General features: G+C 45.0%; 1 long non-coding RNA gene across 1 annotated transcript in view; it reads left to right on the forward strand.

The window, feature by feature from the left end:
- LOC124776278 overlaps positions 1-12,041 on the forward strand; it is a 368,508-nt gene extending 356,467 nt beyond the window's left edge. The window contains exon 3 of the long non-coding RNA XR_007015607.1: positions 11,892-12,041. This is a non-coding gene — a long non-coding RNA (uncharacterized LOC124776278). The remainder of the gene's footprint in view (positions 1-11,891) is intronic.
- The last annotated feature ends 13,054 nt before the right edge of the window (positions 12,042-25,095 follow it).

Consider the following 25,095-nt stretch of genomic DNA (forward strand, 5'->3'; position numbering starts at 1 on the left):
AATTCCAACACATTCGAGATCTTTTTTTCGTGTGGTATAATAACAAATTAATAATTTTCGGAGTTTTTCCTTTACATTTATTGTAAAACCTTGGTTCATGACAAATTTCATGAAGATAGATCAACGGGAAGTACTCTATAGGTTTTTATGAGTGAGTTAGCGAGTATTTAAATACGTAAAATAAATTGCCGTATCTTTCGAATGTATTGTCTTAGCTTACATTTTTTACACCGCCAACGAACCATAGACCTCAGTAAGTGACATAAATTTCAACTTTAAAACTCTACCCTTTTGTGAGGAAAAGTTTTTTTAACAGTCGGAGACACAGGCAGACGGATAACAATGCGATCCTTTAAGGGATCCATTTTTACCGACTGAGGCACGGCAACCAAAAAAGGGTCAATAATGACCCTGATGCACACCGCAACCCAAACAGTGAATTCGGTCGAATAATTTTGCTTCGCTTGACGCAAAGTGGGATTTTCAGAACCCCAAAGTCGCAGTTTTGTTTATTCACGGGTCCATTCAGTTGGAAGTGTTCTTCGTCACCAACCTTTGTGAGATTCAGGATCACAAAGTTAACTCTTTATCGCACAGTGGGTACAGATATGACCACATGACTTTGTAACTACTACTCCGAAACTTCTTCAGGTACTTCTTCCATCTTTCATAATAAAATCATGGTTTTTGCATTCCTCTAATGATGTTTGTTTTCATATTATTTAATTTTAAAATCAGGGCGTACTTTGTTGAACACTCTGTCGATTCTTTTAAGATAAAGTGAAAAATATGTTACTGTGAAAGAGGTCGTAATTTTTAGTGCATGATTAAGAACCTCGTTTAGCGGGTGCCTTGCGGACAAATCTGGGCAATGCATCAACATGGGGCAACCGCCACGGCCGGGATAGCGTGTCGTAATTCCCTGTGCCCGCCCCTCGGCCTGCTGCGAAGCGTGTTCGCGTCGTGATCTTTATTGCCTGCCATAGCGCGCCATCCCGTCCGGTCAAAGAACCCGAGTGTCGCCTGCCCACACGACTTGTATTTTGGCACCGATACGTCTATTCTCGGATTCCTCAGCTGTGACAACATTTGTTTTCACCTGCCTCGGACTTCGTGGCGTTTTCTGCTGCCGTTAGGTTGGAATGAGTACAAGAACGTAGAATTTCCAACACCTAATTTTAAATCAATTAGTACTTATTACAGTGGGCAAGTGGAAATAAGAAATGACGTTTTGATACTATAATCAATATCATCATCTACTTGGAAAGTACGAAACTTTCTGCTACTATCGTGGTAAGAATTTCAAAAAAGGAAACCATTTGCCTAATAGGAAAATCCCGTACTAGGTTTATATACAACTGAAAGCATGCATAGTTATGCGTTTTGGTAAAGTTAAACAGAATGGTCATTTCAGGGGTTAGAATTATCTTTATTACATATGAAGGTTATTATGGAGCACGGTCTGCTGTGGTGTTCTACTTATTTTCCTGAGGCATTCCTTATGGGCTGCGTGTGGTGAACTGTAGCGTTCCACTTGACGTCATCATTAAGTGTAGCAAAGAGACCGCTGCACCGTACGCGGCTCCAAGGAATATCAACGACTCTGATACACTAAAGAGCAAAAACAAACTGGTACACCTGCCTAATATCGTGTAGGGCCCCCGCGAGCACGCAGAAGTATCGCAACACGAAGTGGCATGGACTCCACTAATGTCTGAAGTAGTGCTGGAGGAAATTGATACCATGAATCCTGCAGGGCTGCCCATAAATCCGTAGGAGTACGAGGGGGTGCAGATCTCTTCTAAACAGCACGTTGCAAGGCATCCTAGATATGCTCAATAATCTTCATGTCTGGGGAGTTTGGTGGCCAGCGGAAGTGTTTAAACTCAGAAGAGCGTTCCTTGAGCCACTCTGTAACAATTCTGAACGTGTGAGCTGTCGCATTGTCCTGCTGGAATTGCCCAAGTCCGTCAGAATGCACAATGGACATGAACGGATGCAGGTGATCAGACAGAATATGTACGTACGTGTCACCTGCCAGAGTCGTATCCAGACGTGTGAGGGGTCCATATCGCTCCAACTGCACACACCCCACACCAATCTGTACCAGCTCGACCAGTCCCCTGCTGACATGCAGGGTCCATGGATTCATATGTTGTCTCCGTACCCGTACACGTCAATCCGCTCGAGACAATTAAAAACGAGACTCGTCCGACCAGGCAACACGTCTCCAATGATCAACAGTCCAATGTCAGTGTTAACGGACCCAGGCGAGGCGTAAAGCTTTATGCCGTGTAGTCATCGAGGGTACAACAATGGGCCTCTGGCTCCGAAAGCACATATCGATAATGTTTCGCGGAATGGTTCGCACGCTGACACTTGTCGGCCCAGCATTGAAATCTGCAGCAATTTGCGGAAGGGTTGCACTTCTGTCACGCTGAACGATTCTTTTCAGTCGTCGTCGTTACCGTTCTTGCAGGATCTTTTCCCGGCCGCAGCGATGTCGGAGATTTGATGTTTTAGTGGATTCCTGATATTCATGGTACACTCGTGAAATGGTTGTACTGGAAAGTCCCCACTTCATGGCTACCTCGGAGATGCTGTGTTCCATCGTTCGTGCGCCGACTATAACACCACGTTCAGACTCACTTAAATCTTGATAACCTGCCATTCTAGCAGCAGTAACCGATCTAACAACTGCGGAATCCTCTTATTGTCTTATATCCGCAGCGCCGTATTCTGCCCGTTTTCATTTCGCTGTATTTGAATATGCATCCCCATACCAGTTTCTTTGGCGCTTCAGTGTATAATATGCAGCAATAATGTCAATATATATTGAATATTTTTGTGATAGCGTTTTGTTCAGTTAGTTGAATGTCGTTATCTCAACTACATGTCAGTCTAACCAAAACAGACTTACTAATGACTTATCAGATGTACGAAGGGCATTCAATAAGTAATGCAACACGTTTTTTTCTCGGCCAGTTTCGTTTGTGAAAATTCAGAATTTGTAATGGAACAACATGGAATATTCCCGCTTCAGCCCCTAGAGTTTCATGAAGTTCCGATATGTGGCGGCGCTATACGTAACCTTCAAAATAGCGTCTGTAACCGAGGTGCGTTCCAAGAAGAGTGTCACTAAGTTCCTTTTGGCGGAAAATCAGAGCATCGCAGGTATTCAAAGGCGCTTACAGCGTGTCTGGCGATCAGAGATAGCACGGTGAATGGTTGGGAGAGGCGTCTGTCATCATTGCAACAATGTCGCGCAAACCTCTTCGATCTCCCGCGTACCGGCCGGCCGTAAACAGCTGTGACTCCTGCAGTGTTGGAATCGCCTCTTATTCGGGGTGCTCGGTGCATAACTAGCCGTCTCTGTTGGCAGTGCTGAACACACTCGTCCATTAGTTGGGGAACTCAAATGTGTGTGCCTGCTGTGTTCCTCGCTGCCTAACAGAAGACCATAACGAGCGACAAAGGACCGTCTGTGGGGAGCTGCTTTCGCCCTATGACGCTGATCGTTGCAGTGCTCTGTCGAAGGTCATCACAGGCGGTGAAACATAGTTTTGTCACTTCGAATCGAAAATAAGACCGCAATGCATTGAGTGGAGTCACATCACCTCTCCCCCAAGTAAAAAGTTCAAAGCCGCAGTCTCAACCAGAAAAGTCATGGCGACGGTCGTCTGGCACTGTGAAGTGGTTATTATGATTGATTTCCTCCCTCATGGTGCAACCATCAGCTCTGAAGTGTATTGCGCTGCCCCCAGCAAATTGAAGAAACATCTTCATAGTGTTGGTTGCCAGAAAAATGCAAACGAACTTCTTCTCCGTGAGAACACAAGGCCTCACGCAAGTCTGCGCACCAGAGAGGAGCTCACAAAACTTCATTGGACTCTTCTTCCTCGACCTTCTGCAGCTTGGATGTCGTCTCTTCCGACTTACATCTTAAATCTGTCTGGCCTAGCGAAGGATGCACACTGAGGGAAGCAGTACTTGGATAATGGGGAGGCTATTGACGCAGCTAGACATTAGCTCTGACGTCGACCAGTGGAGTGATACCGTGCGGGCATACGAGCGCTCCCAGGAATGTGACGTAAAATGATCGCACTGATCGAAGATTATGTTTAAAAATAGGGTTTTGTAGCCAAAAATTGGGGAATAATATGGTGTAAGGGAATCTTGATTAAACTGCATTACTTACTGAACGCCCGTCGCATAGTCAACTTGTAATCGAGTCCGATTGCAGCTCCAAATTGTCGGGATACTGACTCGGTAGACGTTGGCTCCGAATCAACATTTAAGAAAATTTTGTCTAGACGGCAGTTCGATGACTACTACAGAGGAGACGTGCAGTTTATTGGTAATACATTTATTGACCGAACTTTCGCACGCTGCTGGACATTTCATCCGAATTAACGGAATGCCTGTAACGTTCTAATCTCGTAATTATGAGTTCGATAGAGGCAAATACTTTCAAACTTACTTTTGTATGCAATATTTATTATGAAATTGAAATAGTAGCTTACACATGTTCACAAGAATCGCATTCTTTATCAGAATAACATTTTCGTTTTTAATTACTAGTAGCATGAAAAAGCTTTCTATTATTCTTTTCCGTTTCTAATAATCTCGTTGTCGACTGGACGTCGAATCTAATCTCCCTTTTTTTTATTTCTCCAGAATAAGGTGATGATAACTCGCTGTTCTAGCTAGGACTGTTACGGTCCACATTTAACTTAAAATACATACCACAGATGCAACCACGTACCTTACTCATAGTCTCTTACGAACAGTACAAATTACATTCTTTCAGACAATTTGTACATTTCTGCAGTGATATAATATTGCTAACGTACTTTCTTTCTCGGCATACAATTATGGAGGAAGTGAGTATTTTACGCTATGATTTTTGCGTTTTTCAACGAAAAAAGAAAGAAATTGTTTATTATTCACATTTGTGGACTTCACTGGTTTCTGCCTTATACTTAATACCTAAATTATACAGTATCATATGAACATTTCGTTGATGACTTTTATTATTCCACTGGTTTTTACCCGGCTAACGTGCTGCCATCTCTTACTGAATTCCAGTTGTTGCTGACGTAAGTGCCACCTGAGTCCTTTATCTTAGAATTCAGTTGGCCATGGGCAGGTTACGTAGCATTCAGGAAAATAAATCGTGCACATATGAGATTCTAATACCATTTGACATATGTAACGAGAGTGGCGAGAAATGCCACGTATGACTTTTTTTGATAATGTGTGCGTCTTTAGCAACATTCGGGCGCCGTAAGGAATCTCAATAAATGTGAGAGGAAAGCTGGTCGCTTACTTCCTCCACACCGCGTCACTGCAGTGGTAGCGAGTTTTGTAGGAGTCGAATATATGACCAATATATTATCGGAACTGTTCATACACACCCACACGCTGATATTGGGTCTTTAGGAGTCGATGGGAATACTGCCTCTTGCTTTTGTTTCACTGTAGTTTCACGACTGTTCCCTTTCTGAGTTGAATGCAACATTGGTGACACCGCTCACTCTAGAGAGCGCCTTATTGGGGCTAAATTCACCCCATTTGTTCGCAATATCAGTCCGTTATTCTGGTGACCTAGTCCAGGCACGGATCTAAGGAGCGAGGGGTGAGGGGAAGCATTTATGAAGCACCTCCAAACAACATTTCTTATTACTAAAAGCGTTTACATTTTTACGTTTAATAGTCTCGAAAATGGCAAGAGATTCTAAAAAGAAATGCAAGCTTCGTTTAACACATGATACTTTTTAGCTGTATTCGTAAGGCCGATATTACACTATCAAAATTCTTTGACAAAGAAAAGTGATGACAAGGATCTTTGGAGGGATGCGAAAAGGGATATTACACTATTAGTAAACAATCCGTCGTAGTTGCTGTTAATTTCGTAGTTCCATTAAATGGGGCAGTGATTTTTCCAGTACTAAATGTAATTAAACTAACATCCCTCCTCCTATTAATGTTAATTCTATCTATCTATCGCTTGCGCCTTGTCCCGTGGTTACGCAAGGTCGGCCATGGTTAACCTGATTTGGCACGTTAATGATAAGGGATGGCTGGATGCCCTTCCTACCGCCACCCTGTACCCCCCCAGGACGGAATTAGTGTCTCCCGGCTGCCTGCGTCGAGTGTAGATCGTGAAATAGAGTGAACGTGTTTCAAATGTCGGTGAGTAGTGTAACTGAGACGGGACGTGGGGACCAGCGCGGTATTCACCTAGTAGGATGTGGAAAACCGCCTAAAAACCACATCCAGGCTGGCCTGCACACCGGCCGTCGTCGTTAATTCGCCGGGCGGATTCGATCCGGGGCCGGCGCGCCTAACCCAGTCCAGGAAGCAGCGCATTAGAGCTCTCGGCTACTCTGGCGGGTCTCCTATTAATGTTAATATACAAAATAAAACCTGAATGCAGTGTAATGTATACAGTTCACAATAGCCGAGTCGTAATCGTACTATCGAAAATCCTTTAAATTGAAAAATGAATTGAGACCTGATGTGCTTAACTTCAAAAGGAGCTGACTGAGTATTCTCACTTGCTTCCCAAATACTTTTTGATGCTTTACGCCGACTGTAATTCGTTTCGCGAGTTTCCTTAAGATTTCAGACTCATTTTAATGTATTCAAACCTATACACTATTAGCTGCTTTTTTTTTATAAAAGACTTTTTGGCCTTGTCCTTCCTTCCATGTTTGTGTGTACCTATTAAGTTTCTCATTCCAGGCTGCAACATTTAGTCCGCTAGCATGTCCGACTGTGACGCTTTCTTCTTAATATGCATATCTCAACCCACAGCTACAATATATTCCATTGCATTTAGCACAAAACTCAACCTCTTTTCAATTCCATCTCCAAGTTCTGCGTCATCAGTGAATCGTATTGTGTCAGTATTCTGTCCTTGGCAAACAACAACAGTCCATTAATTCCCTTTACAATGAACATAGAAACATTAGTGGTGACAATGGACATGCCTCACATCTTTCATGGTTTTGACTTCTTACACAAATCTGTCATTTCAGACTACAGGATGACCCACTCAAACCTCCCTGATTTCAAAGACCCAGGGGGAAAAAACCATAGTAGATACGACAATGAAAAATGTACCACATTGTAGAACATCTCAAAGAATTTATTTATTTATCATCAGTACACCAATACATGTGAAACATCTGTATCACGAAGACTATCGAATCTATATTCTATTTCTTGCCAAGTACTTTGTAACATTTCCTCTGTTATTGTTGCAATCGCATTAGTGATACGATGTCACAACGAAGGAATATCGTCCACTTTGGTCGCATACACGCGGTCCTTCACGAATCCTCACATGAAGAAATCAAGCAGCGTAATGTCGGGTGAACGTGGTGGCCAGGTTTTTCAGGGAGTTCTCTCTTTATGACATCATGTCTTCTGAACTACGTGTGTACAATGACATAATTTGTACATGCATATAGCGGCATATTTGGATACTTCCTGATAAATTTATTGCGAAAGGAGTCAGTAACAGAGAAGTAATAAATTTAAACGTCACGCATGAGGCGGCGAGTTTTCACACACCTCAGTGTTTATGGTGTCCTATCTCACGAATTATGTATTTTGCAGTTGCATATAATGGGTTGACAAAAGGCATAGGGTAGCGGTATGAACATAAACAAGTGGTGGTAGTATCCCATACACAAGGTATAAAAGGACAGTGCATTGGCGGAGCTGCCATTTGTACTCAGATGGTTCATGTGACAACGTTTCCTACGTGACTATGACCGCCCGACAGGAATTAACATATTTTGAAGCGGAATGGTAGTTGGAGCTAGGTGCATGGGACATTTAATTTCGGACATCGTTAGGGAATTCAATATTCCGAGATCAACAGTGTCAAGAGTGTGCCGAGAAGACCATTACCCGTAACCACAGACAACACTCAACGACCGAGAGCATCGGCGTTTGCGTAAAGTTGCTAATGCTATCAGGCAAACAACACTGGATGAAATAACCGAAAGAATCAATGCGCGATGTACGACGAACGTATCCGTTAGGACAGTGCCGCGGAATTTGACGTTAATGGGGTATGGCAGCAGACGACCCACGCGAGTACCTGTGATAACGGTAGCGCCTCTCCTGGGATCGTGACCTTATCGATTGGACCCTTGACGACTGGAAAACCGTAGCCTGGTCAGACGAGTCCGCATTTCAGTTGTTAAGAGCTGATGGTAGGGTTCGAACGTGGAGCAGACCCCACGAAGCCGTGGACCCAGGTTATCAACAAGGCGCTGTGCAAGTTGTTGGTGGCTCGATAATAGTGTGTGCTGTGTTTACGTGGAATGGACTGAGCCCTCTGATCACTGGCTGGCAGTGGTTATGTTCAGCTACTTGGAGACCATTTGCACCCATTCAACGATGGAATTTTGGTGGATCACAATGCGCCATGTTACAGGGTCACAACCTCGACTGGTCTCAAGAACATTCTGGACATTTCGAGCGAATGATTTGGCCCCCAGATTGCCCGACATGAATCTATCGAAATTTTATGGGACGTAATCGAGAGGCCAGTTCGTGTACAAAATTCTGCACCGGCGACACTTTCGCAATTATGGACGGCTATAGAGTCAGCATGGTTCAATATTTCTGCAGGAGACTCCCAACGATTTGCTGAGTCCATTCCACGTCGAGTTACTGCACTACCCTGGGCAAAAAGAGGTCCGACAAGATATTAGGAGGTATCCCACGACTTTTGTCACCTCAGTATAATTTTGCAGGTACATTCAGTGATATATGTGAATACTTTCTGCACAACGTGGTTAGTAGTAAAGAACTAACAAATTAAAACGTCATGCCTGATGCGGCAGTTTTATTGCATGAACAGCGAAAATGTAAATAAGCGATAATATTTCTTCCTTTCATCGCTTTGTGGGGGTTGCCAGTGAGAAAAAGTTTCGTAACTGTTTACAACTATGTGTAAAGTGTATTGCAAGCCACTATATCCTCTCATTCTCAACATACGGGATGAATGAAATTTGCAGTTTCGTGCGCCGTGAGTTTCAAACTCACTTCGTCTCCTATAATAGGTACATGGTTCTTACCACCACAGCGACTCTCTTCAGACAGTAAGTGGTACGTGTACCAAATTCGGTTGAAATATGTGCATTGGTTTAGGAAGAGATGTGGAAGATACATGCATACATACATACATAAATCCGTACATCCATTTTCATAATATGTACGGATACAATTTCTTAGAAGCTATGCTCAAACGATGCACTAAGCACTAATGTAAACAAATTATGTAATTGTTTAAATATAATAATAATAATAATAAACTTTATTGTGTAAATTGAAGAGGAGGGGGAAGGAAGGAAAAAAAAGGGAAGAAACTAGTGATATCAGTTGCAGCGATACTTTATGCAGAATCAGCGACGACGAGAGAAAATGTGTGGCAGACGAGGACTCAAAATCAGTATCTCCTGCTTACTAAGGTGTTGCGTTAACCATTGCGCCCCGTGGACACAATGTTCATTGTATCTTTCAAAGAAGTGACACCACGCATTCATAAGGGAAGCCGAGAGAGAGTAAGCACTTAGTATTTAACCGCTCGTATCTAGTAGATGAGAAGGTTGAAACAAACTTTTCTTATAAAAATTATTGCTGGTTTATTTAGGAACAACATGTATCAGTTGCAGTTGCCTAACTTTTAACACAAACAAACGTCAACATGTGTAAGACACTGCTCGTTCGTACTCTTAGCGGCATCGTCTAGTAAGAGTAAGTGACATTAATCGAAGAGCACGCACTAACATAAATCAGAAGAAAATTCACCGCGTCTTTCATAAACTGTGCATTCTTCATGCACCACTGGGAGAATAACCCAGTCTTTCGTGATAGGCTCCTTGTAGACTTCACCACACTCTGGGCAATTCAAAACATTGAATTCCTCCTTGGATTTCGATCTGGTTGTTCCTGAAGGTGATGGCACGGTTAATCCAGATTAGCCCTAGAGATTCTGCCTTGTTTTTTACTTGTATTTTGTTTCATCTTGGTTTCGACTGGTTTAACTTGTTTTTCTAACAATACATTTTGTACGGAGACCGAGAGAAGATCTCGGATTTTTTTGCCATTTTCTTCTTTTTTGTGGGTCGATCGTATTTTGGCAGTGGATAAATACTGGACAGGCTTATTCCTGTTCCTACATCAGAACTCTGAGCTTCATTTGTGTCACATTCTTGTTTGTTTGTTTGTTTGTTTTTTCCTGGTGACTGGACAGACAAATCGTACCTCACTGAGGAGTGGCATTTGTCCGTGGGCTCCTGTTGAACTCCTTTGCCTTCTTCAGTTGGTGAAAATTCGGCTCTCTCAGTGATTTCTGATGGAGCAAAATCTTCGTCTGTGAAATCCGGATTGAATGGGAGGAGGAGATTAGTGTTTAACGTCCCGTCGACAACGAGGTCATTAGAGACGGAGCACAAGCTCGGATTAGGAAAGGATTGGGAAGGAAATCGGCTGTGCCCTTTCAAACGAACCATACCGGCATTTGCCCTGAAGCGATTTAGGAAGATGACAGAAAACCTAAATCAGGGTGACAGGACTCGGGTTTGAAGCGTAGTCCTCCCGAATGCGAGTACAATGTGCTAACCACTGCACCAACTCGCTCGGTTGGATTGGACGGGAATATTCCGAACACTCATTTGTTTGCATTCCGGCTACTCTAGAACATGCAGCTCAAAGCAAAGCACTCACATCTGTCTGCCTAATGGATATGCCTGGATTAGTAACCATTAGAAACAAAGAGGAAAGGGTGAGGGTTAAGAGTACGTGCGTAGTCTTTCCCGCTATCTCGCAGCGCACACTTAACCGATGAGCTATACGGTTCAAAAAAATATCGTACATGGCAGTCACTGCTTCATTACGCTGTTTGTCGTGCCGTGGTTTCTTTCTCACAGAACGGTAATTCTTTTGGCAAATGGTTTTATTTTCTAGTGCGTACCTAGATAGTGCTTATTGCTTACGATATACAACTTAAAGATTACATAACTTGAAAAAAAACTTATATTTACCTAATATAATCAATAAATGTGGCAGAGCCCTTCAAGATTACATCTGGTGGCGTTGCTATAAAAGCACCAACTGAATATAGTTTTTGGTGGCGGTCAGTGTTTCCAGTGTACAGAAAATGCCACTGCGAACTCTTTAACAGACGCATACTCTCACCCGACCTTACCCTACGTAAATGATTCGCCTTGAAGGGAATTATGAATCCACACTCTCCAATGTGGATGCACTTTAAAGTTCGACCTCCTACGGGAATCTAAAATTAGCGAGTGTGAAGGAAATGGACGGGGACTGCGGACAGGTTGCGCTAGGTGGGGCTGTGAGTTGGCCGAGGAACGTGCCGATATAGACCACACATTTACAATGAATTCTGTGTTTTCGAGGCACAGTGGTTAACACATCTGACTAGTAAGCAGGAGGTCCCAGGTTCGGCACACATTTTTCGCTCATCCCTGATTCCACATGAAGTCTCGATGCAGCTGATATCATTGGTTTCTTCACGTTCCTTTCCTTTCTCACGCCTTCATAGTACAACTGCGGATTCCTCGTGGTGTCCATTCTTTCCGACAAGTCCGAAAGAACAGACATCACGCATTCACATGTACCATTTTATTTCAAGGTCTTGGGCTTCTGTAGCTAGTTAAAAGCGAGAGTGGCAGCAAATTATATTTGTAGGGAGGGATGAGGTCACTAACAAACTGTGACTCTCCCCAGAACTGAACCCTAGATGCACACCTGTGTCCCTCACATCCTCCACGTCCCTACTCATCTGGACGATTCTCTTTCGGTGTTGCAGCTTTAGTAATAAGTGTGGTGTGGTGTTGCAGTGGAGGAGATGGACCATTACCTGGACTACATCGGCGGGCCAGCCGGCGCGCTCGCGCTGACTGGCGTGGCGGCAGCGTCCGCCTTCTACCTGGCCACCAGGCCCCGGCCCGAGAAGCCGCTGGTCGACCTCAGCCACCAAAGCGACCAACTGCCAGTGAGTACCTCTCCCGTCTACCGACATTGTACAGCGGAAACGGCTTCCACAACTCCTGCAGCCGTTTCGGGTGGCTACTGTCTCTACGAGGTTGCTTTTATTCAGGATTCCAACAGAACGTATTATTCCCCACTCTTTTGGCTAAAAACCGTGTTTGTCAGCACAATCTCCGTTTAATACGACGGCCTTACGCCACCCTACTGGGAGGGTCTGCATGCCACCAATCCACTGATCGACGTCGGAGCCAACGTCTGATTGCATCAGTAACCTCCCCATCATCCACAAACAGCTTCCCACGGAGTGCACCCTTCGTTAGCTCAAACAGATGCAAGTCGGAAGTTGCAAAATCCGGGCTGTTGTGTGGATGAGGAAGAAAAGTCCAATTAAATTTTGTGGACGACTGTGTCAGCACTACCAACAGAGACGTCCAGTTGCGGAGCGAGGTGTTTGATTGTGATCTGTCGACCACCTAGAATGAGTGTCCGCACGTTCCAACATTGCAAGAGTCACAGATGTGTTCGGCCGGCCGGCACGCGGTAGGTCGGCCAGGTTTGAGCGACCTTGTTGTGATGATGACTGACGCCTCGCCTAGCGATTCACCGTGCTTTTTTTCACTGCCAGGTCTTCGTAGATATTCTCCAAGTGCCTATGAATATCTACTGTGCTCTCGTTTCCTGCGAAAAGAAACTCAACGACAGCTCTCTACTTGGCACGCATTTCCCTTACAGACACCATTTTGAAGTCTACGTATAGCGCCGCCACCTACCGAAACTTCATGAATCTATAGTGACAGAAACGGGAATATTCTGCGATATCCCACAACAAATTCCGCTCTCTTTCAGCGAAACTGGCGGAGAAAAAAATCTATTGCACTACTTACTGAACTCCCTTGATAATAAGGTTTTATTAAGGTTCCAACTGCGTCGATGTTTCAACCACGACTTGACAATGGCCGAGGAGCTCTCGTCTCAGGTGACGTGGGTATTTAAACACTTGATCCGGCAGCAAGCTCCAAAACGTTTTTGTTAGGAATTACATGCATATACGAGAAAAACGTGTATTCTGCTTGAGGCCAGTTGTAACGTAATCGGTTTGTAATACAGCGACTATCCTCAAGATCGCCATGTGTTGGGACGCATAGCTGCGCGTCCGCTCGGGACCTCAAACAGAGAGATAGAAGCTTTGTGATTAGTAATCATTCTGTCTAATTACAGAAACTGGATCCTTTCCTAAAGGCCGACCCACATGCGAATCCACTTTCGAGCTGTCATTTTCAGATCAACCCTTAAGAAAAATTCCAAGAGAAAGGACAATGTTAAATCGATCCCTAAAGTACAAGACTCGCAATACATGAGTTTAATCCGAAAATACACTAAAGAGCCAAAAAAACTGGTACACCTGCCTAATATCATGTAGGACCCCCGCGACCACGCAGGAGTGCCCAACACGACGTGGCATGGACTCGGTTAATGTGTGTTTAGTGCTGCAGGGAACTGACACCATGAATCCTGCAGGGCTGTCCGTAAATCCATAAGAGTACGAGGCGGTGGAGATCTCTTCCAAACAGCACGTTGCAAGGAATCCCAGGTATGTTCAATAATGTTTATGTCTGGGGAGTTTGGTGGCCAGCGGAAGTATTTAAACTCAGAAGAGTGTTTCTGGAGCCTCTCTGTAGCAATTCTGGACATGTGGGGTGTCGCACTGTCCTGCTGGAATTGCTCAAGTCCGTCAGAGTGCGCAATGAACATGAACGGATGCAAGTGATCAGACAGGATGCTTACGTACGTGTCACCTGTCAGAGTCGTATCTACACTCCTGGAAATGGAAAAAAGAACACATTGACACCGGTGTGTCAGACCCACCATACTTGCTCCGGACACTGCGAGAGGGCTGTACAAGCAATGATCACACGCACGGCACAGCGGACACACCAGGAACCGCGGTGTTGGACGTCGAATGGCGCTAGCTGCGCAGCATTTGTGCACCGCCGCCGTCAGTGTCAGCCAGTTTGCCGTGGCATACGGAGCTCCATCGCAGTCTTTAACACTGGTAGCATGCCGCGACAGCGTGGACGTTAACCGTATGTGCAGTTGACGGACTTTGAGCGAGGGCGTATAGTGGGCATGCGGGAGGCCGGGTGGACGTACCGCCGAATTGGTCAACACGTGGGGCGTGAGGTCTCCACAGTACATCGATGTTGTCGCCAGTGGTCGGCGGAAGGTGCACGTGCCTGTCGACCTGGGACCGGACCGCAGCGACGCACGGATGCACGCCAAGACCATAGGATCCTACGCAGTGCCGTAGGGGACCACACCGCCACTTCCCAGCAAATTAGGGACACTGTTGCTCCGGGGGTATCGGCGAGGAACATTCGCAACCGTCTCCATGAAGCTGGGCTACGGTCCCGCACACCGTTAGGCCGTCTTCCGCTCACGCCCCAACATCGTGCAGCCCGCCTCCAGTGGTGTCGCGACAGGCGTGAATGGAGGGACGAATGGAGACGTGTCGTCTTCAGCGATGAGAGTCGCTTCTGCCTTGGTGCCAATGATGGTCGTATGCGTGTTTGGCGCCGTGCAGGTGAGCGCCACAATCAGGACTGCATACGACCGAGGCACACAGGGCCAACACCCAGCATCATGGTGTGGGGAGCGATCTCCTACACTGGCCGTACACCACTGGTGATCGTCGAGGGGACACTGAATAGTGCACGGTACATCCAAACCGTCATCGAACCCATCGTTCTACCATTCCTAGACCGGCAAGGGAACTTGCTGCTCCAACAGGACAATACACGTCCGCATGTATCCCGTGCCACCCAACGTGCTCTAGAAGGTGTAAGTCAACTACCCTGGCCAGCAAGATCTCCGGATCTGTCCCCCATTGAGCATGTTTGGGACTGGATGAAGCGTCGTCCCACGCGGTCTGCACGTCCAGCACGAATGCTGGTCCAACTGAGGCGCCAGGTGGAAATGGCATGGCAAGCCGTTCCACAGGACTACATCCAGCATCTCTACGATCGTCTCCATGAGAGAATAGCAGCCTGCATTGCTGCGAAAGGTGGATATACACCGTACTAGTGCCGACATTGTGCATGCTCTGTTGCCTGTGTCTATGTGCCTGTGGTTCTGTCAGTGTGATCATGTGATGTATCTGACCCCAGGAATGTGTCAATAAAGTTTCCCCTTCCTGGGACAATGAATTCACGGTGTTCTTATTTCAATTTCCAGGAGTGTAGATGTATCAGAGGTCCCGCACACGCGCAGAGCCTGTACCAGCTTGAACAGGCCGCTGCTGACATGCAGGATCCACGGGTTCATGAGGTTGTCTCCATACCCGTACACTGATACAATTTGAAATGAGACTCGTCCGATCAGGCAACATGCTTCCAATCATCAACAGTCCAATGTCGGTGTTGACGGACCCAGACGAGGCGTAAAGCTTTGTTCCGTGCAGTCATCAACTGTACACGAGTGGGCCTTCAGCTCCGAAAGCCATTGTCGATTATGTTTCGTTGAATGAAGCGCACGCTGACACATATTGATGGCCCAGCATTGAAATCTGCAGCAATTTGCGGAAGGGTTGCACTTCTGTCATGTTGAACGATTCTCTTCAGTCGTCGTTATTACCGTTCTTGCAGGATCTTTTTAACGGTCCCAGCGATGTCGGAGATATGACGTTTTACCGGATTCGTACACTCGTGAAATTGTGGTACAGGGAAATTCCCACCTCATCGATATCTTATAGATGCTGTGTCCCATCGCTCGTGGGCCAACTATAACACTACGTTCAGACTCACTTAAATCTTGATAACCTGCCCTTGTAACAGCAGTATCCGATCTGACAACTGCACCAGATACTTGTTGTCTTATATAGACGTTGGCGACCGCAGCGCCGTACTCTGCCAGTTTACATTTCTCTGTATTTGAATACGCATGCTACACGAGTTTCTTTGGCGCCTCAGTATATGTCCAACGGCACATTCTATGACCCGTCTGAAGAGAGTAAATGTGTACTATGCGGATAAGGGTGTAAAAAATATCACAAAATAAACTGCGCGAAGAATACGAAAATTAACAGACCACAGCATAGATTAAAACTTGTATAAACTTACACATTAATGCTCAATCTGAACACATTTTCCTTCTCATTAATAATAATAAAATACTGTGTTTAGTAAAAGAAAACCGGATCTGGATTGCGGCTTGGGTCTTTTTGTGAGAAATTAATTACTTGCTCAATATGGTGGCAGTCGTTTCAAACGGTTTCTTCTTCTTCCTTGTGGGTGTGTAAGGAGGCAGAGAGGGTCGCATTTCGATTGTTGGAATTGTAACCTGTGTTAGCACATGACGTTGTCAGTTCCTCATGTCACAACAGCTAGTTCTTGGTCTCTGCACCTCCCTACAGTTGGAAACGGCCTTATTTTTTTCTAATAGTAAGGTCACTAATGAGCGGTTTCTCCAAGGCCATAAAAGTCCGGAGCACAGCTACCGCAGACCCATTTTCTTTAGTTTCGATCTGGAGCCACCACATCCGCCATGACACCGACGGGAAAGCGCTTTGCTCTAGGTATACTCAGTAGGAAGCGTGGACGTGCACGCAGCGTTGAAGTATATCTCATCTCTACCTAAGCTGACGGAAAAAAATCGCAACACCAAGATGGAGTTGTGCGAAATAAACAGAAGTTGGTAGGCTTGGTTCTACAACTGAAAGATGACGTGTATTCACATTTCACGCCAGTCGCATAAGAGTGGCGCTTGTAGCACCACTATGAAGAAGCAGATCAGGTTTGCTTTAAACAGATGCTGTAACGGTCGTGAGCGTTAGTTAGACTTGAGATCGGAAGTGGTGAGATGATGTTAGTCAAGAATGCCTTTAAGGGGACGAAGACGCCATTATCGACACCGACACTGGGTTTGAAATAGGGCTACGAGAAGCTGTACGTTCCTTCTGCTATATTGTAGAAAGACTTGGCAAGAATGTAGCTGCTGTACACGTTTGTTGACAATGGTGGGCATGAGAATGTAAGGTTGCAAGAAGACAAGGCTCCGTGCGGCCACGTGGCACTACCGAGAGAGAAGACCATTATCGTGTTCCACGTATGGCGTTGGTGCATCGTACTGCCCCTACAGCAACAATTTGAGCGGCGGTTGGCACCACAGAACAGCACCCAGCCAGACGCCTTGTAACGTGCATTCCACTGACCTCAAATCACCGCTATTTGCGATTTCAGTGATGTCAAGCGAGAGCTCATTGGAGGGCAAGGTGAGGATCTGTTATGTTTTCTGGCGAAAGCCGTTTCTGCCTCGGTGCAAATGATGGCCATGAGTTGGTTAGAAGGAGTCCAGCTGAGGGCATGCAACCAGTATGTCTGCGTGCTAGACACACTGGGCCTACATCTGCAGATATGATGCGGGATGAGAGCAGAAGCACTCTCGTGGTTATCCCACGCACCCTCACTGCAAATTTGTACCTAAATCTGGTTCGATCTGTTCTGCTGGAACTCATGAACAGCATTCTGTGGGGTGTTTTCGAACAGGATAACGCTCGCCCAAATAGCCACAAAGTGCACGGGTATAAAGGCACCTTAAGCAGGATTCAAGCCTATTCAAGAGACACACTCCAGCGTCTTGTAATCGGAGCCCGATCATACAAAAGGGTTCATAACTTTACATATATGGGAATACTCTTTACAGAGGATGCATCATGCGAGACAGAAATCAAAGCGATCATATTTCACTCTGAGTCAGCTTTTTAAATCTCCCAGTCTGACAAGGAATTTCGAATCCCAGCTGCTTTGCGCAGAGCCAACACGTAGGGCTGTATGTTATGAAACTTGGGGTGTCCGGAAAAAAGAATTAAATAACCTTCTCGTTTTCGAGCGAAAAGCCTTGAGGAAAATTTATGGTCCGGTACAAGATGAGATCGCTGGAGAGTGGAGGATCCGGCATGATTGTGAGCTGGGTCTACAATAGACCAAACATGTAGGCCTGATAAGAAGCAAGAAGCTAGTATGAGCAGGACATGTCGCTCGGATGGACAAACACCAGAAAAAGAAAAACTTACACTGCCCTTTGCTCAACCTATCTTTGGCACAGAAAGGGGTAAAATATGCTGCTATAAAAACTTTCGACAAATTACCAGATGAAATAAGGTGTCTGACAGACAGCAGTAATAGCTTCAAAAATAAATTCAAATCATATCTTCTTGACAACTCCTTCCATACCATAGATGAATTCTTGAATAGGAATAAATAAATCTATAAATATCGTATATGCATTTTGTGCCATTTAAGGGAATGGGGTAAATAATAGAAATATTAATCTTTAACTCTGTATTGTATATATATATATATATATATATATATATATATATATATATATATATATATATATATTAAAAAATGTTGTTTCATATGTGCATTTCTTGTGCACTTGACACGTTCCACATCATAACGGCTACCGTATCGTGCGATTGATCAATGGAACACGCAACCAACTAACTAACTAACTAACACCGATGGCCTTCGAAATCCATGGATTTTACTCCCTGCAGAAGAACACCACTAGGAAGACCAAAGAAAAGATGGAGAGATGGAATCCATGAGGATTTCCTGCAGATAGTTGTAGAGGGTGACTGGCAACAGAAGATAAAACAGAATCCTTTGAAAGAAGCACCTTGAAGCTGCTCGCGGTCGTCTGAACCTGATAGCGTGAAGTAATGTAAGTATGCTGCGTGGTAAGACATCAGCCTAACACCATAGAGCACCGCCTCTAGGCCTGATAACGGTCTCAATCGGGCGAAGAAGAGCGTCCAAAATGTTTTTTCAGATGTGCCATATTGAGATCTTTTAGAGCTACCAAATTGCGAGGACGTTGTTTGCCACGTTCCACCCGCTGTTTCGAACAGCTCCAGACATTTTCTTTGAGATTAAGATCTAGTAATTTAGTAGATTAATCAACGTGCGACAACATAGCGGAGTCTTCGTCAAATCGGGAACGTGTATGTGTAGTGCTGTGAATACAGCTGTTGTCATCTTGTGAGTCGGGGGTTTCCAGAGCATACTCATCATGCAGGTGTAGATCAAAGGTGCAACAATAATTTTGAAATAAACAGCCCGGCTCATCTCCAGGGTAACCTGAACCAGTGTACACAGCTTATGGTACGGAAAACATCGCCATAATAAAACAGAACCACGACCAGCCTGAACTATACCCTGCACACACTGCGGATTAACCTCCTATTTGGACCGTCGCGTCTGTGACTCAACACCTTGCATCATTTGAAAAGCGGCAAAAATGGTGACTAGTCGCACCACACTCGGCGCCTCCATTCAGCTACTGTCCAGGTTCCGTGTTTGTTTGGAGCGTAATTTTCTACGGTAAAGTAACATGGACTAATATTTCCTCCGTTGAGCGTGCATCGATGTGCCGAAAATATCACTGTTACTGTTATCATTAAACGAGGGGCGTTTAATAAATTAAGCAACACTTTTTTTAAAAGCAAGTTGGTTTTGTTAAGATTCCACCACAACGTATTATTCCTCAATCTTTTGGCCACAAAAGCTTATTTTTCAAGATAATTTCCTTTCAATGCGAGGGCCTTACAACCACCTTACTGGACGGGCCAATAGGCCAGCATGGTAGCACTCTAATGGTCGACGTCGGAGCCAACGTCATGCTGGATCGATAACCTACCCCTCATTCACGAACTGCTTCCCGCGGAGTGCATCCTTCATTGGGCCAAACAGATGGAAGTCGGAAGTTGCGAGATCCGGGCTGTAGAGCAGATGAGGAAGAATAGTTCAATGAAGTTTTGTGAGCTCCTCTCGGGTGATGATCCCATGTTTCACCGCCTGTGGCAATGTTCCACAAAAAATTGTCACGACCAGCCTCGTAACGCGCAAGCAACTCCGAACAAATGGTCCTTCGTTGCTCTTTAGGGTCGCATGCTAAGCGGCGAACAATCCAACTGGCAATACACCTCTGAGTACTCCAACTGGTGGACGAGTGTGTCAGCACTACCAACAGACAAGTCCAGTTGTGCTCACAGCTATGTGCGGTCGTTCGGCACGCGGAGGATCGGACAGGTTTGCACGACCTTGTTGTCACGATGACAACAGACGCCTCGCCCAGCAACTCACTGTGCTTTTGTTTCCTGCCAGGTCTCCTAGACATTCTGCAAGCGCTTATTAATTTCTGTGATGCTCTGGTTTTCTGCCAAAAGAAGTTCAATGAGAGCTCTCTGCTCGTAAGACAGCTCCGTTACAGACGCCATGTCGGAGACCAGCCAGCTATAGGGACGTCCCAAAACAAATTTCATATTTTTTCAACAGAAATTGGCCGAGAAAAAATGTTGCATTGCTTATTGAACGTCCCTCGTATTATTTACACCGTATGGAAACTTCATCTACATCAATACTCCGTCAGCCACCTAACTGTGTGGTGGGGGTACTCTGGTACCACTAACTGATTCCCCCTTCCATGTTCCATTCGCGAAGGCGCGTGGAATGAATGACTGTCGGTAAGCCTCAGTATTATCTCTAACTTCCCGAATTTTCTCATCGTCGTCATTCCCCGGATGTTTGTGGAAAGAAGTAATATTTTGTCCGACTTTTCCCGGAAAGCATTCTCTCGAAATTTCAGAAGTAAACCTCTCCGTGATGATCAACGCCTCTCTTACAACTTCTACCATAGTAGTTTGTTGAGCACCTCTGTAACGCTCTCGCGCCGATTATGTTATCCCATGACGAAACACGCCGCTCTTCGTAGGAGCTTATTTCTTTTAACACTCCTACCTGGTAGGGGTCCCAGATAGATAAACAGTACCCAAGAATCGGTCGAACAAATGCCTCATAGGCCACTACCTTCGTGGATAAGTTACATTCCTGAAGATTCTTCCTGTAAATTTCAGCCTGGCATCTGCTTTTCCTACTTTTTGTTTTATGTGATCCTTCCACTCAAGCTCACTCTGGATAGTTACTCCTAGATATTTTACAGAAGATACTGCTTCCAGCAATTTGACATTTGTACGGTAGTGGATTTCTTTTTCTATGTTAGGTACATTTATTGACGTTCAGGGTCAACCGTCAGAGCCTGCACCATTCGTTAACCCTCGGTAGGTCATTTTGCAAAATGATACTGTCTTCTGGCGTTGCTACTTTCTTATAGATAGTCGCATCATCTGCTAACAGTTTTAAGAGCTTCCGACGTCTTCTATTACACCATATGAACACATTTCAGTCAGTAACAGTCCTATCACACTTCATTGGAGCGCTCCGGAAATCACATTTACATCTGTAGATTTTGTTCAGTTAACAGCGACGTACTGGGTTCTGCCGGCAAGGAAACCTTGAATCCAGTCACTAATCTGGTCAGATACTCGGTAAGCTCGTATTTTTTCATTAAACGGCAGTGCGGGTCGGTGTAAAATGCCTTGCTGAACTCAAGGAACACGGCATCAACCTGAGCGCTGTTGTCTACTGCGCTTTGGATCTCAAGGAGGATCAGAGCGAGCTGCGTTTCGTAAGACCTCTCTTTGCTGAATCCATGTTGATTTTTATAGTGGAGATTTTTGTTCTCCAAAAACGTAATAATCCTTGAACATAGAACGTGTTCCGTGACTCTGGAACAAATTGACGTCAACAGCATGGGCATGTAACTACGTGCATCTGTCTTACGACCTCCTCGAAAACGAGAATGACCTGCGCTTTCTTGCAGTCGCTAAGTGCCCTTCATTGCTCGAACGAACTTCTATGCCACTATAGTTGCTTTGGTATTCCGCGATCCGTTATCTCAATGTCTGACATTGCAACGTTAGTACGATTACCGAAAGGAGAGGTCGCATTACGATTTCCACCGTGAAACAATTTCAGAAGCCCGAATTCAGTATTTCGGCCTTTTTCTATTGCCTTCCCTTTCGGTACCTGTATGGACACGGAGTGACTGAATAGATGATTTAGAACCCCTTACTGATTTTACTTTGTGGATGATCACGGGAATTCTAGAGGATGTAACCGAATGAAAACGTCCTCTCTGATTTATCGGTCTTTCGTTCGCTTGCAGTGGAAGTTCGCTGTCTCGCAGCGCATGGGTAGTTGGAACACAAATACACGGGGAACAGAGTTAGCACGATTCACTGACAAATGGCGTTTACGACTCCGCTCTCTGTGCAGTGACGTCAGGACGGACATCTGTTCAGAGGAACAACAGCCAAACTCCGTGGTGGGTGTCTCTTCGTTTCAGTCTTCAGATAAAAAGTTATGAGCAACACGTGTTCTCTCTTCAATCCAAATGTTGACTTTCGTAGACAACCCATGCTAATAAACTGCGATTTGTCGCATGCTAATAAACTCTGATTTGCCATATTTAGGTGACATGCAGCGAACAGAGGACGTAACACTGAAGACCAGTGCCATGCTACGTTTATACGAGGAGTAAAATAACGGATGAACTGAATTATACACCAATATTCCTAACATCCAGTTCTTGCGGAATCCTAAAGAATATTCTGTGATGGAAATTTAAGATATTCACAGAGGAAGAATTACAAAACATCTTGCAGAAGCAGGCCAAAAAAAATAGGAGCACATTATCTTCCCAAAATCCCGAGAAGCGTTCTCTAATTACGATACATTGTTATGAAATAACCGAGATGGTACACAATGGTTCAAATGGCTCTGAGCACTATGGGACTCAACTGCTGTGGTCATAAGTCCCCTAGAACTTAGAACTACTTAAACCTAACTAACCTAAGGACAGCAAACAACACCCAGCCATCACGAGGCAGAGAAAATCCCTGACCCCGCCGGGAATCGAACCCGGGAACCCGGGCGTGGGAAGCGAGAACGCTACCGCACAACCACGAGATGCGGGCGGTACACAATGTCTTCCGTAAGTATGCGGTCCGCTCAAATAATTTTCCACTGATAGAAGAATTTGCAACAGAAACAAAAACTGGAATAGAATGTGCCCCAAGGAAGAGTTTGCCTATGACTGAACAATTTATTTGATAAGATCAGCAACGCTATCAGACTGCTCGCTAACGACATTGTTGTCTACAGTAAAATATCATCGTTGAGTGACCGTAAGGAAATTTAGAACTACAGTAGGCGGACATGAATGTGGAAACACAAATAACACAGTAAATTACGATGTCGGAAACCCGTTGGCATTCAAAACAGCTTCCAGTGTTCTCAGAAAGGATAAAAAAGTTACTGTATGGTTTGCAAGAGGAAATCTTATAAATTTCTTCCTGCAAAAAGTGAGAAGTTTAGATAACGATGATGAAGGTGGATAGCGATCACGGAATAGGCCACAAAGCCTCCATAATGCTCAGATCTGGTGACTGTGGTTGCCTGGGGAAATATGACAGTTCACCTCGTGCTTACAAAACCAGTCCTGGTAGATGCGACATGTGTGAATTGGGACGCTGTCGTCTCGCAACACAGAATCCCCACTGTGGAAAAAATATTGTACCATAGGATGGACATGATCAGCCAAAATTGTGACTCAATCATTGGCAGTAAAGTGATCTTGCGGAGTAACCGTGAGGCCCCATTTAATACCACGATATGCCTCCCAAAACATCACCGGTAACCCAGCCACGTTTCATTCTTGAGACATAAACACGGCCAGAAGCTGGAAACGATGTGAAACCTGACTTATCCGACAAAATGACTTTCCTCCGTGGTCTCGGTTTTATGACTTCGGCACTACGTTTTCCTGATAGCGGCATTTGCATCACTAATTAGTTGTTTTCGAATTACATCTCGCACTGCAGTTCCCTTCTTGTGGAGCTCCCTTCGTGTTGTTTTGTTACTGACAGGATTCACAAGTGCAACATTCAGTTTTGCATTGACTTTTGGAGCTGTCGTCCTCTTATTTTTCGTCACAATGTTGTCCAACGTCCGCCCGTCACGACCACTCAACACTCACTTTCGTCCAGGTTTTGACTGAAAGGATGACATTTTTCCGCTCTCCCGGTATGCGGTATAAATCTTCGATACGGTGCGTCTTGAAACACCAAACACTTTGGCTCCCTTGGTTACGGAAGCACCCCCGTACGAGCGCCAGCAATTTGTTTGTATTCCAATTCACTTACCTCCGACACAATGCACTCGCAACAACACAGAACACCGTTCTAATCTTGACTGACACTTGCGTGGTATTGAGGACATTGCACAGGTGCTGTTCGTGGTCAAATGCAACAACGCAATCTGCGGGATCGGTTAGCATCTGCATTTATGTTCAGGCGTGCATTTATCTCCGTGTTCCCGTATTTTTATCCATCATATGTACTTCTGGCGATTAAATACCTGGAAATAATATTACGAAATGATATTAATTGGAACTAACACGTAAAATAAATGGAAGACATAGATTTTTTTGAGAGAATTCTCGGAAAATGCAATGCATGTTTCACCAAAGAAACTGCATGGAAAACTCGTTCTAGAGTCGTGCAATACTGTTTTGTATGGTTTTTAAATAGGCGTGTAAGCAGACGTCTAAGATATCCAGACACGCACTTCTACCATCGTATCGAGCCAAACAGCGGATTCGTATTTGGGGGAACGAGATTCAAATCCTCGTCCGCCCACCCAGATTTGGGTCCACTGTCGTTTCCCGAGCCACTTAAAGTGAATTCCGGTATGGTTCCTTTGAAATGGCAAGGCCTGTTTCCTAAAGGTACATTTATAAGGGCCATACAAGTTGTGATTCACAACAGTGGAGTCCGGCAATGTTGCCAGAAATGGAGCCACACGTTAGGTTACATTGCTGGCCATTACTGTCTGGCAGTGCTGTGGTAGTACATTTCTGGACCAGAAAACTTCAGACGGGCCGCTGCGTCTCTAAATGTACATTTACACAGGCCATACAAAGTGGAGGCCGGCAATGTTTCCAAAAATGCGGCCCCATGTTCGACTACAGTACCTGCTACTATTGCCCAGCAATGTTATGTCATTACATTTCCGGACCAGAAGTGTTTTCATGGGCCGTCGTAAAGCTTCGAAGTGGACGAAAGCTAGCTACTAGAAATAAACGTGACTCTCC

Source organism: Schistocerca piceifrons, chromosome 2 (genome assembly GCF_021461385.2).
Source record: "Schistocerca piceifrons isolate TAMUIC-IGC-003096 chromosome 2, iqSchPice1.1, whole genome shotgun sequence".
Taxonomy (NCBI): domain Eukaryota; kingdom Metazoa; phylum Arthropoda; class Insecta; order Orthoptera; family Acrididae; genus Schistocerca; species Schistocerca piceifrons.